The sequence below is a fragment of the Calliphora vicina genome, chromosome 5 (genome assembly GCF_958450345.1).
Source record: "Calliphora vicina chromosome 5, idCalVici1.1, whole genome shotgun sequence".
Lineage (NCBI taxonomy): Eukaryota > Metazoa > Arthropoda > Insecta > Diptera > Calliphoridae > Calliphora > Calliphora vicina.
In genome coordinates, this window is record NC_088784.1 from 101,927,260 (window position 1) to 101,940,958 (window position 13,699).

Consider the following 13,699-nt stretch of genomic DNA (forward strand, 5'->3'; position numbering starts at 1 on the left):
TCTTCATACATATAGTTCCATTATACTGAGTACAATGTAATAAATATGAATACATTTAGAGATACTGGATTTGTTATTTATCAACTAAAATAGAGGATATAGCTACTTTCCTTCATATAAACGTACATATTTATTTTCAGTTCATTTTGAAATCTGAACAATACTAAAAATGATTGAAGACATACATTGACAATATACTTATTTTGGAAATAATTGGAATTTAAAATTACACATGAATTACACATTCATTCAATTACACATGGGCTACACATCCAAGTTAAAATTACACACAATATGTGTAATTACACATGAAGTGGCAACACTGAGTTTCTTCCTGTTACTCTCCAACAACAACAAAAAAAAATCTAAAACGAGCTATAATCCATCTAATCGTGATCATATACGAATGAGTATCAAAAGTACTCGTTTATTTGTTTATATCATCAGTAAGTATGTGTGTTAGCATGTACTTGCATGAGAGTACTATTTAATTAAGCAGTAAACAGCTTGAAAATTATTGCCTTCACAATGTTTGTGTTCATTTTCTACTCAGAATTCAAATATACAACAACAACATACAACCTATTTGCATGTCATTTCGTTTATTCGTTATTTGAAATGAAATAAATGATTTTTTCATGCAAAAAATAATAAGAGTTAATAGAAAAAATGATTAAATTGTTGCATTTTGTTTTCTTCGTCTCTCAATCGTAATAAAGTCTTTGTTTATTATCTTCAATTTTATTTATAATTGAGGAGGTTTTTTCGCCCAACAAACGCCTAATATCAATAACATCAAATTACGTTCAGTTTTTTTTTTGTAGCGTTAGCTTGTTGTAAATGATCATTATTAGTGAGTGGTGTTGATTGTTGACAGAGTTTCTTAAATTTGTATAAATATAGAGAGCCTCAAAAGTGTGTAAGCACCGGGGAATTTTGAGATCTTTTTAAGATTATGAAAATCATTACAGTCCGACTTAAATCTTCTTTTTCAGAACCGAATCTATTATTCAGCTCAATATCCAACAAACTAAAACTTTAAAATTTTAATCGATAGATAGATTGTAGGCTCTCTGTATTTATACAAATTTCGAACCCACAAATTTTGGAATATATAGTGCATTACAGTCTCACAATATTTTACTCTGTTTGAAAAGTTGCCTACGTTGTGGTTAGTTTTAAGGTTTTTTTTGTAGATCTAGCATCTTTTAGGTGCCAATCGCAGGAACAACTGCTAACATTTTTAGTGCTAATGGTAGAACATATCTTGAAAATTTTATCATTATTGAATCGTTAATAAAAGTTATAATTTCTAAAATATAAAAATAATTGACTTAATTTGTTTAATACAAAGAATATAAAATGTAGAAAAAGTACCATTTTTACCCATTTTCACTAAACTGTATCAAAACACCTCTCCCTTGTTTAGATTGGAAGATTATAATTTATATTTGTTTTAATCTTAATTTGTTTCCCCATAAACAACCGAATTTTGTTAATTGCATGTCCTACAGAACTAAACCTTTAATTTTGAATGGACTGTAAGACAAATTATATATATTTTAGCAGTGTATTTCATAAGTGTTTTAATCTTCAGTACATTAAGCATCAATTGATAAAATTGATGTATTTCTTCAATAAATTCATTATCCTCAGATTCTAAAAGAAATAAATAAATAATTAAACCAAATTTAAAGTGATTTTTGATATAATCCGCTGAGCTTATCTCATATACAATTCCCCTAGGAATGCACTTAAAGAAAACTTAATAATACGTTATTTTTAACAGTATGTATTTTGAAATAATTTCTGTATTTTTAAGCTAAAAACGTATTTTCTAATAAGAACATATTTTTTATAATTAAAACGGAAGTTTTTATTAAAATTTTAATTTTAAAATAAGGCATTTTTGAATTAAAAATTAATTTAAAAAAAAAAACATTATTTTTATACTAAAATTTTTATTTTATGCAAAAAACGTATTTCTATACTAAAAATGCAATTTTATACTAAAAACAAATTTTTGTATTGTACTTATGTAAAACTAGCTTTTAGTATAAAAACTCATTTTATACTAAAAACGTATTTTTATATATTTATACTAAAAACTCATATTTATACTAAAAACTCATATTTATACTTAAAACTCATATTTATACTAAAAACTCATATTTATACTAAAAACGTATTTTTATACTAAAAACGTATTTTTATACTAAAAACGTATTTTTATACTAAAAACGTATTTTTATACTAAAAACGTATTTTTATACTAAAAACGTATTTTTATACTAAAAACGTATTTTTATACTAAAAACTTAGTTTTATACTAAAAACGTATTTTTATACTAAAAACGTATTTTTATACTAAAAACGTATTTTTATACTAAAAACGTATTTTTATACTAAAAACGTATTTTTATACTAAAAACGTATTTTTATACTAAAAACTCATATTTATACTAAAAACTCATATTTATACTAAAAACGTATTTTTATACTAAAAACGTATTTTTATACTAAAAACGTATTTTTATACTAAAAAGGTATTTTTATACTAAAAAGGTATTTTTATACTAAAAACGTATTTTTATACTAAAAACGTATTTTTATACTAAAAACGTATTTTTATACTAAAAACGTATTTTTATACTAAAAACGTATTTTTATACTAAAAACGTATTTTTATACTAAAAACGTATTTTTATACTAAAAACGTATTTTTATACTAAAAACGTATTTTTATACTAAAAACGTATTTTTATACTAAAAACGTATTTTTATACTAAAAACGTATTTTTATACTAAAAACGTATTTTTATACTAAAAACGTATTTTTATACTAAAAACGTATTTTTATACTAAAAACGTATTTTTATACTAAAAACGTATTTTTATACTAAAAACGTATTTTTATACTAAAAACTTAGTTTTATACTAAAAACGTATTTTTATACTAAAAACGTATTTTTATACTAAAAACGTATTTTTATACTAAAAACGTATTTTTATACTAAAAACGTATTTTTATACTAAAAACGTATTTTTATACTAAAAACGTATTTTTATACTAAAAACGTATTTTTATACTAAAAACGTATTTTTATACTAAAAACGTATTTTTATACTAAAAACGTATTTTTATACTAAAAACGTATTTTTATACTAAAAACGTATTTTTATACTAAAAACGTATTTTTATACTAAAAACGTATTTTTATACTAAAAACGTATTTTTATACTAAAAACGTATTTTTATACTAAAAACGTATTTTTATACTAAAAACGTATTTTTATACTAAAAACGTATTTTTATACTAAAAACGTATTTTTATACTAAAAACGTATTTTTATACTAAAAACGTATTTTTATACTAAAAACGTATTTTTATACTAAAAACGTATTTTTATACTAAAAACGTATTTTTATACTAAAAACGTATTTTTATACTAAAAACGTATTTTTATACTAAAAACGTATTTTTATACTAAAAACGTATTTTTATACTAAAAACGTATTTTTATACTAAAAACGTATTTTTATACTAAAAACGTATTTTTATACTAAAAACGTATTTTTATACTAAAAACTTAGTTTTATACTAAAAACGTATTTTTATACTAAAAACGTATTTTTATACTAAAAACGTATTTTTATACTAAAAACGTATTTTTATACTAAAAACGTATTTTTATACTAAAAACTCATATTTATACTAAAAACTCATATTTATACTAAAAACGTATTTTTATACTAAAAACGTATTTTTATACTAAAAACGTATTTTTATACTAAAAAGGTATTTTTATACTAAAAAGGTATTTTTATACTAAAAACGTATTTTTATACTAAAAACGTATTTTTATACTAAAAACGTATTTTTATACTAAAAACGTATTTTTATACTAAAAACGTATTTTTATACTAAAAACGTATTTTTATGCTAAAAACGTATTTTTATACTAAAAACGTATTTTTATACTAAAAACGTATTTTTATACTAAAAACTTATTTTTTTACTAAAATCACAGTTTTATGCTACAAAAAACTTTCTTATGTCAAAAACGTATTTTTATATTAAAAATTAATTTAAAATTATCCAGTTTTTGAAGAAGTTTTGAAAATGACTTTTTTAATAAATTATAAAATGATTTTGCAGATAGCAAAATTCTTCTCTATACCCCATATCAAGAATTCTGCCAAAGTCCACAGAAACAAGTAAGTGACGTATATTTGGCTATGCCGAATCTTAGACACCCTTCACCAAAGTATACTTTAAGATAAAGTTTGAAAATATTTTTTGATGAAAAAAAGTTGAAAAACATTTCATTGATGATCTTATGGTAAAAAAATTATTTTGGTGGAAAAAAAACAAATAATACAATTGTATGTCCGATTTATTATTTCTTTATATACGTCGTTGGAAAGGCCCTCTATTATTAGATATCCATATTGTCTAGATTAATAACTAGTTATCCAGATATAGATACAAAATCGAGGTAGTCGTTGTTTTTTGCTTATACCTCACCCATTTTTGGGCCTGCACTCAAGTCATTTCCAGTCTTCGCTTTCTTTAAAAAGTTTAAGCCCCACTGTTCATAAATTATGTTGTATAGTTACACTACTCGTACTCAAGTCCGTCTGTCTGAGTATAATTTTTTTTACGTCTTACTTACAATTTAAGAGCCTGCAGCAAAATTTATAGAATGAGCTTAATTGGTTGATCAATTTAGTTACACATTTGCATTTAATAAACGAAGAAAATACTGAACTGAGTTTCATGTGTGTGGTCTTAGTTTATAATTTATCGTTTTGTTCGTTATGCAAAATATTGCACAAACAAGAAAATAAAATAATTAATTAAATTTTTTGATGAAAAATGTTATAAAAAATATTGCAATAATAGAAAAAGAAAATAATAGAGACTAATTCTAGTTGTTTAATATTTATTTGTATGATCCTTTATTTTCTCTCAGTGTAAAAAAGATATATTTTCTTTATATTCTTGCGAGTCTGAATGAGAGATAATGAAAACAACATTAAAATTCACTTTACGAAATTCACATGTAAATTTATTTCTTAATTTCCATGCATGAATGATACAGTTCAATTGATTCAATCGGATATCGATTACAATATGTATATTTTTCACCTTATTATTACTTATTATTAATATTAATATTAAACAATAACAGCACAGCTATAATAATATTAATCTTTTATTTTCAAAATCATTATTGAGACAAACGAACGAAAGACTTTAATAAACATGTTGCATACGTTTTTTTTTTATTTTAAAACCAAAGACACAAATGTGAGAGACTCTGATGTATTTGTGAATATAAAATTTCAATTAAGGTGTGAAAATAAAATAATAATAATGAATAAAATACAACAGCAAATACGTTATAATGACATATTTCAATTGCATTGTAATAAGAGTCGTGTAACATTGCGGTTTTTGGCTTATGGAAATAAACTGAGATAAAGTCAATAAGATACGAACGAACGAATAAACAAAACAAAAATAGGGCTTCTTAATTAAAAGATCGTAGAATAAAGATTTTAAATAATCAATCTTTAAATTTCCAACAATTGAGGAGGGAGAATAGTGAAATTGCTATAAGAACTTGTCATAAAATAATGCTTAAGCGTAAGAAACTGACTTAGAACTAGTTACGTGACTAGTTCTTTAGGACCAAAACGCAATATGACTTAAAAATGTTGTAGTTTTTAGAATTTATAGCTTAAAATAACATTTTAAACAGTTTTGTTTAGAGTTTCCAAAAAACAGACAAAATTCAAAAACACGATTTCGGTTTTGGTTATTTTAGCCATGTACGTATGTATGTTGAAATCATCTATCCGTAGCCCCCAACTAACTTACATACATGATTTATATATCAATATATCCGCTATAGACCCGGTTCTGTTGCTATTTAAAATCGAGAAAATCGGTCCACAAATGGCTGAGATATAAGGAAAAAACCACTACAACATCGATTTTGGCCTATTTTTTTTATCTACATATATCTGGATTATTAAGTCATTAATATAGACAATATGGATATCTTATGATAGATATTTTCAAGACCTTTGCAACGAATTATATAAGGCCATAATAAGTTGGACCTACAATGGGTCAAAATCGGGAAAAATATTTTTTAACTAGAATTTTGTTTTCACAAAAAAAAAGCTTCAAAATCTCAATTTCGGTTAAAACCGAATACGAAACTCTACATTTATTTGACTCAACACAGTCCTCATCTACTCAATTTTAGCCAGTTATGTCTGTCTGTCTATCTATCTGTCAGTGATGATTTGTATGTATAGCTTAGTGGGTAACAAAACCATACTTGGTTATTTATACCTCATTATGGTCATAACTAAAGGTGTTTTTGTCTTTGCCATAAAACAATTTCAAAATAAAATCTCAACAAATCAGACCACACTTTACACACTAAGGAAATCTAAAGATGAAGAAAAAAAAAAACCAAGATTCCATCAACATCTACCGTAAGTAACAACAACATTCAGACATGTTGCATTAATGCATGCATCATGCTACAATGCACTAACATACACGTTTAGATTGTATGTCATCAGCTACTCTCAATTTACAAGTGACATCTTCTTTAAAACAGACAGAAATCATCAGACACTGCAACTTTAGCAACAGCCTCTATAAGAAATTGAAATTTTACTCTATTTTCAACACTTTCAATCCACAACTGCAGCATGTTGCTGCTACTGCTGCTGTCAATTGCCAACCATTGTTGTTGCTTATGCCTGTACAAAAATGCCCCAGACATTTATAATATTTTATGTTAATATTTTTTGTAAAATTGATTATGGTGACAAAAGCCATTTACGGTCATTATCGTATAGTTCAGTTCACATACGTTTGGCGACATGTTGCAAGACAGTGGCCACAGCCACAGACACTATGCTCTATTGGAAAATAACTGCAATCTATGTAAGTTGTCTTGTATTGGTTTTTTTCGCCCCGATTGTTTTAACTAAAATGGTTGAGATTATTCATTTTTAGATTTCCCGTGAAATGCGTGATAAAACAAAATAATTATGGTGTGTGATGCGTTAGAATTTTTATTAAAAATCAAACCCTGTAGTAATTGTGTTCTCGGTGACAATTAAAAGTTGTAAAATAAATTGATTTAAAGGAACTTTGAGAGCAAAATTATTTTATATTAGATTTAGAAATATTCAAACTGTTTTCTATGGAAACCAATTTTTGAAGCAGTTTGCTATAGAGTTTGAACGCTTATATTTTCTAAAGAAAATTGTCCTTCATGCAGTTTTTTTTGAATACTTATAGCAAGAGAACTTAAATCCTAGAGAATTTTACAGCGATCAGTTTTCTATGGAAAACATTTCTTCAAGCTATTAAAAAAAAAACAAGTAATGGAGCTATATTCAGCTGTGCCGAATCGTATATACCCTTACCAAATTATACTTTAAAATAAAATACATATTTTTAAGTAAACAAAATTAAAAAAAAAAATTTCAAAACTTTTTTTTTATTTTATTAGTGAACAAAATTTTAGGGCAAACTAAATTTTTGTTTTGGCTTAAAAGAAAGGTTGGCATGACAATTTTGTTTTCAACAAAAAAAAAATTATAAAAAAAAAATTTTTGAAATAAAATTTAAAAAGAAATTTTTTTTTCCAATTTTTTTTTAAACAAAATTATCATATCAACCATGTCAGAATATGTACATTCATAAATTACATTTGAGATTTAAGTGCACACATTTTGCATGCAATATCTGAGAAAACGTTAAAATTTGTCAAAGGGGGCAAGGTTTTGTGGAGCATCTGAAGAGTAAATATGGGCTTTTTAAATAAGTATTTGATATTGGTGAAAACCTTAGTGCTTAAAGATTAATATTTTAGTAAACTTAAATAATTTTATAAATTTTTCGGTCGTCATTTACCTAAAAATCTAAAAAAAATATAATATAGTGATTTTCCATGAAAAAAAATATAAATTTTTAATTAATGTAAAATTTAAAAAACAAAATTTTGAATTAATTTAGATCCAGATATCCTCAAATCAACGGCAGTATAATTTTTGACATAAATTATTTGCAAATATGTACCAAAATTCCTAAAACAGGGAAAACGTGTTTCCAAAACTGAGTTTTTTAGAAAAGTGCTTACTGTAACGTTATTTACCGTGTGATTAGGGATTTTAATTTCCAGACCTTTTTTGATTCCCGGGAATCGGTAAAATTTTTCTTTACATTCCCGGGTACCCGGCTATTCCCGAAATATACTGTAAACTATGAATATTATAACAAAATTTCATATAAAAACTTAGTGTTATAATCATTATATATAGAGATTCGTATTAATTAATTCAATTTGAGCTTAATTCACTAAAATCTTAATCCGTAATTAAAAAATGTCAGCCTTTCATTTCATAAATCCATTCCCAATATCTAATTCTTTAGCTTCCATCAAATGCTTCATTTAAATTGAATTAACTTTGAAGTTAATAACAGAATTTGTTCAAATTTGGATGATTAAACTTTTGTTGATTCAAATCTACTACAAATTGAGTTAAATGTTTTTTTATTCATTCAGTTTTATTTAGCTTTTAATCATTTTCAAAATGAATTGAAAAAAATGTTTAGTAAAAGGAATGAATTCAATACATTTAACTGAATAGTTAAGAGATAAAATTTATGTTGATCTCGAAAATTTCCAAATTTTTCGATTCAAAGGTGAATTTTTTAATACAACATCTGCAAAACACACTCGTTATAAAGCTGTCGTTGTTACCAAAATGGCCAAAATCAATTCTATACTTGGAAAAACCAAATGGTGTGGCGCCATAAAAAGTAGGGTCGTTTGTTCTACTAGTGTTTTCTGGAATAATTCGCACCGGTCAATCTTGGCATTGTAGATTATTCACCTTTATTTCTAGATCGTGCAGTTTTCCATATGCTTTTTTAAATATTCATTCGAAAAACCCCAAATAAATAATAATAATAAGCGGTCTATTATTGCCTAGATATAAACGAAAAACTGTAAAAAAAAACTTTTCCGTTTATTTTAAAAATATAGAGTTCTAACTTGTTTTCTTTGCAGTTTCGTCAGTTTTTAATTCCCGGTAATCTCGACTAAAAATCCCGGGAATCGGGTAGTGAAAAATTGGCAAAATTCCCGGGAAATTTGTACCGGGAATTCCCGGGATAAAAACGTCTGATAGTAATAAAACTTTATAGATATTTAAGAAGCATATAGGGTTATGCAAATATGGAGCTTTTTCGAGGATCAGTGCTTTGCGTTTTTTGAATTTTTTACTCTAACCAATTTTTTTTTTTTAATTGGCCAAGTTTGGATGAGTCTGGGGGGGACTAGGTCTGATTAAGTGACCTATGTTTGTCTTTGCACGCTTAAGTATTAAGTTCTATTTTCGGATCATATACAAATTTGATATAGTCCTGAAGAACATATTTGTCTACAAATGAAAATATATAGGTATTTTTTGGGGAAAAACTGCCCTTTTTACATGATCCAACTTTGGATTCGTGTAACTTTTTGATGAGATAACTGCAAGAATGTTGTTTTTATTTTATTTAGAATTTTATCGCCAATTTAGTTGATTTTTTTAAATAAATTTCGACCCTCCGTAGGCCCGCCATATCTAAAAAAACAAAAAAAAGATCGAGCAAAATTAAAAAAAATTAAAAAAACTCTGCATACAGCATATTTTTGTAGATCTTTTCAAGGACTATTTATATTTTAAAATTTAGCTCATTCGGATCATAAATGGATTTTTAGCGATTTTTTTTTTAAAAATGTGAGACTCGAGGTGACCAACTTTGCATGGTCCTTAGGAAACTGAAAAACTGTAAATCAACTAGAAAACACCTCAGCTCCAACCATGTAGATGTTCGTTACAATATCTGCAGTAGTTGCCGAGAACCACTGTGCGCTCCTAAAGAAAATAATTTTTGCACCGAATTATTACTTGCGCTGAGAAATGGATCCGTTACAATAACCCGAAGCTTAAGAGATCGTATGTGAAGCCCTGTGAACCAGCCGAATCGACGCCAAACATTAAACAGTAATATTCCACCGGTTAGAAACTATTTAGAAAGAAGTTGTTTCGCCTCACCCTCCTTATAGTCCAGACCTTGCCCATCCAACCAGGGCTGCCAGGTGAATTTGGGAAAAAATCGTCAATATCCCTATAAAAAAGAAAAAAATCGTCATTTAGAATTTAAAAAATCGGAAAATTAAAATGGTCAAGATTTCTAACAGTGAACGAAAACATAACGTATATCAAAAACATTTCTTAAAATTGAAGTTTATAAATAAGGGATCACTAAAATAAAAACGTCAAGCTCAATTTAATTATAATATAAGGTTTCATTCAGAAGTTATTTTAATTTTAAATAAAACATATAAAATAGAATTTAATGTCTAAAATTTAGACATTAAATTCTATTTTCATAATAAAGATTTAGACTCTAAATCTTTATTATGACCCGAAAGAACAATCTGACATTACTATTTAAAGATAATTTCATTAAAATATAGCTTTGCTTTAGAATTTTCCCCTTTTATTTCAGTAATTTATTAACAAAAATTTATTTAAAATCTAAAAATTTTAATTGACAATATTCAAAATCTATATATTTCTTTTCATATTCACCAACAAAATGAGAAAATTCTTTAACTATTTCATAAAATAGTACCATATTTTCATAATGCAAAAAATCGTAATTTTCGAGAAAGAAATCTTCAAATCGTCAAATTGCTATTTTTGAAACCAAAAATCGTCAAAATGACGATAAATCGTCAAATCTGGCAGCTATGCGTCCAGCTACTATTTGTTTCGATTGATGCAGAGCGCTCTCTCTGGGATAAGCTTTACCTTGGAATAGAGTATCAAAAATTAGCTTGATTCGTTCTTGACCTCAAAATATGAGCAGTTCTTTTGGCGCGGAATCCATATGTTGCCAGAAAGATGGAAAAAGTTCATAGCTAACAACGGCCAATACTTTGAATTAATGAAATTATTTAAAATAAAAGTTTAAAATTTTAAAAAATCTCGCATTTTGAAGTTATATTCCCAATAATTTAAAGAAACGCACCATTAAATAAGTAGGGTTAGATCAGTTTTAATCAAATATCGCTATTATATTGGCTTCTTTAACATTTGAAAGTATTTTCCTTTAATGTCTTTATACATTATCAAAAATACTTGTATCATCATCAACTTAAAATACAATTAAATAAAATTATAATTTGTCATGCCATAAATCTCTATTGAAGACCCAGGCAACCCTTCGTTCACTATCGCCACAAAATTAAACACACCAAACAAATAAAAATAAAAGTATTTTATAGAGCAACACATACGTTTTGTTATGTTGTTTAAAATTTGCCATAAAGATAACATTATTTAGACCTCACTCACACCCTTTTAGCTGATATTTCTTAGCAACATAAAACATGAACATCCCTTAAGTTCCCTTAGACATAACAATTTAACTGGACTTGAAAAATATGTTGGCAAATAAATTCTAAAGTGTAAAGTTTAACACACTCAAATACAAAAAAAAAAAAAACATATCGTATCGATGACAGGTTCAAGGTTTTGTGAATTTTATTTCGATTTTTTGACACTTGACTGCACCAAAAGACGTTAAAATTACAAATGTTGTTCAAGTCTGCAGTATTTGCTCATTTTTTTTTTTGTTTACAAAAGAGTGTGAAATTGAAATCCCTGATAAAAACACAAGAAACTCGAATTGTTATTTTTTATGCCAACTCAATCTCTACGTCGTCATCCTCATCATCAGCAGCATTGTCATGGATGATCTGGGGGTGGGGTTGTTGGTTGGTTTTAAACACGTGTTCAATTGTTGCTAAAAGAAAAATTGCCCTGTTTTTTTTTCATTTTCTCTTTAAAGGAATATGAAGCCCAGACTTTATCTAATGTTTTCTTTTGGTTTTTTTTTCAATGTAATTTGTTAAGCTTCAAATCATTGTTGTTGATGTTGTTCTTTATTTTTTTGCTTTTAAATTGATTTGTTCAAATTTTTCCAACGATTAAATTTATTTCCTTTTTTTATTACAATTTATTGAGAAACAAGTAATTCGCCTCAATTTACACTTGTAGAACAGTGCTGACAATTAAACGATTTTAAAACTAAATTAAATGTTTAAAGTGTTATTTGCAGAGATGTTTCTAAAACTGTTATGATTAAGGAGGCGTAGGTCTATTTTTTTTTAAACAAACATGCTTGTCTGCAGATATACTCAGAGTCTCAGGCGGGAATCGAACCCGCAACCTTCAGATTAATATTTCAGAACTCTATCGACTGGTCTATCGGGGCACCCAATCAGGCCTGTCAAAAACGTAGGCATTAAACCCAAGCAGGCGCGGATCCTGTGGGGTGAAAAAGGAAATTCCCCCAAAACCGAAAAGTTTGAATATAAAAAAGGAAAAAAGAAAAGTGTAAAATAAATTTTATTTCATTTATCACCCCAAAATGCTTGACCTGGATCCGTGCCTGGACCCAAGACAGTTGTTTTGAGGAGGATATTGATTTATAATTGCTTAACAACACTAACAGAGTAGAACAATTAAGACTCAATCTTCTGAAATATAAAATTAAGGCTAATCTTAAATATACAATTTAATTTCTCACAATTTTAAAGTATTTTGCAACTCTGAGTATTACCTTGAAGTGGTTCTATAACCACCTCCTTGTAATTTATAACGTAATGCAGGTTTAAACATTATCTATTGCCAAAAGTGTCCTTTTTTTAAACTCATGATTTTTTTCCGCTTCAACTATAAGCATCACTGTTATCCCATAAACATTTCCCAAATTGTACGTGCGTTTGTTTAACTTCCATGTTCATACATTTGGAGTAGCTTTAGCTACCAACAAACGCTGTCAGACAGGTACCGTTTTGTCTGTTTTATTGGAGAAATTCTTTGTTGTTTGTTGTGAAATTTTTGCACGTTTTACAGTTTCCTTTAACGTCATTTTACCAAGATTTTATTTTTTTCCTTTCTGTTTTGTGTAGGAATTTAATCAAAATTTTTATTTTTCCTGGCTGTATTGAGAGATATTTTATATGAAGAAAAAATGAACACTATTGTGGTGTGAGCATTTTATTGATTACCATTTGTTGTTCTGGTTTTTATTACTTTTAATTTTTAAACGATTTTTTATCTCTACTGTTTTTATACAATAATTTAAAACATTAAACTAATTTCAATTTGTTTTTTTCTTTGCAGGAAGAAGTAAGTACTTTTGTCTATAATAATGAAATTTTAATTTTTGATTAAATATTGTTGAAGGCGACGGGTAAGTTTAGAATTGTTTTAAATTATATGAAAAATATTTGTCCAATTCACAATTGATGTCGTAGTGTTGTAGCATTGTATGTCGTAAATATTTTTCAAACAAATTTTTCGAAACAAAAACAAAACATTAATAAAAAAAATTACGACATACAATGATACAAAGTTATAAAACTTTATTTAAAAAAGAATGAGAGTTTTTCAAAAAGTACTGCTCCCAACAAAGAAGTTTTCTACAGAAAACTTTAATAGGGGCAAATTTGGATACAAAACTTTAATGCGATCAATTTTCTATAGAAAACTTTACCACGAGCAGTTTTTTCATAGAATACTTTACTACAA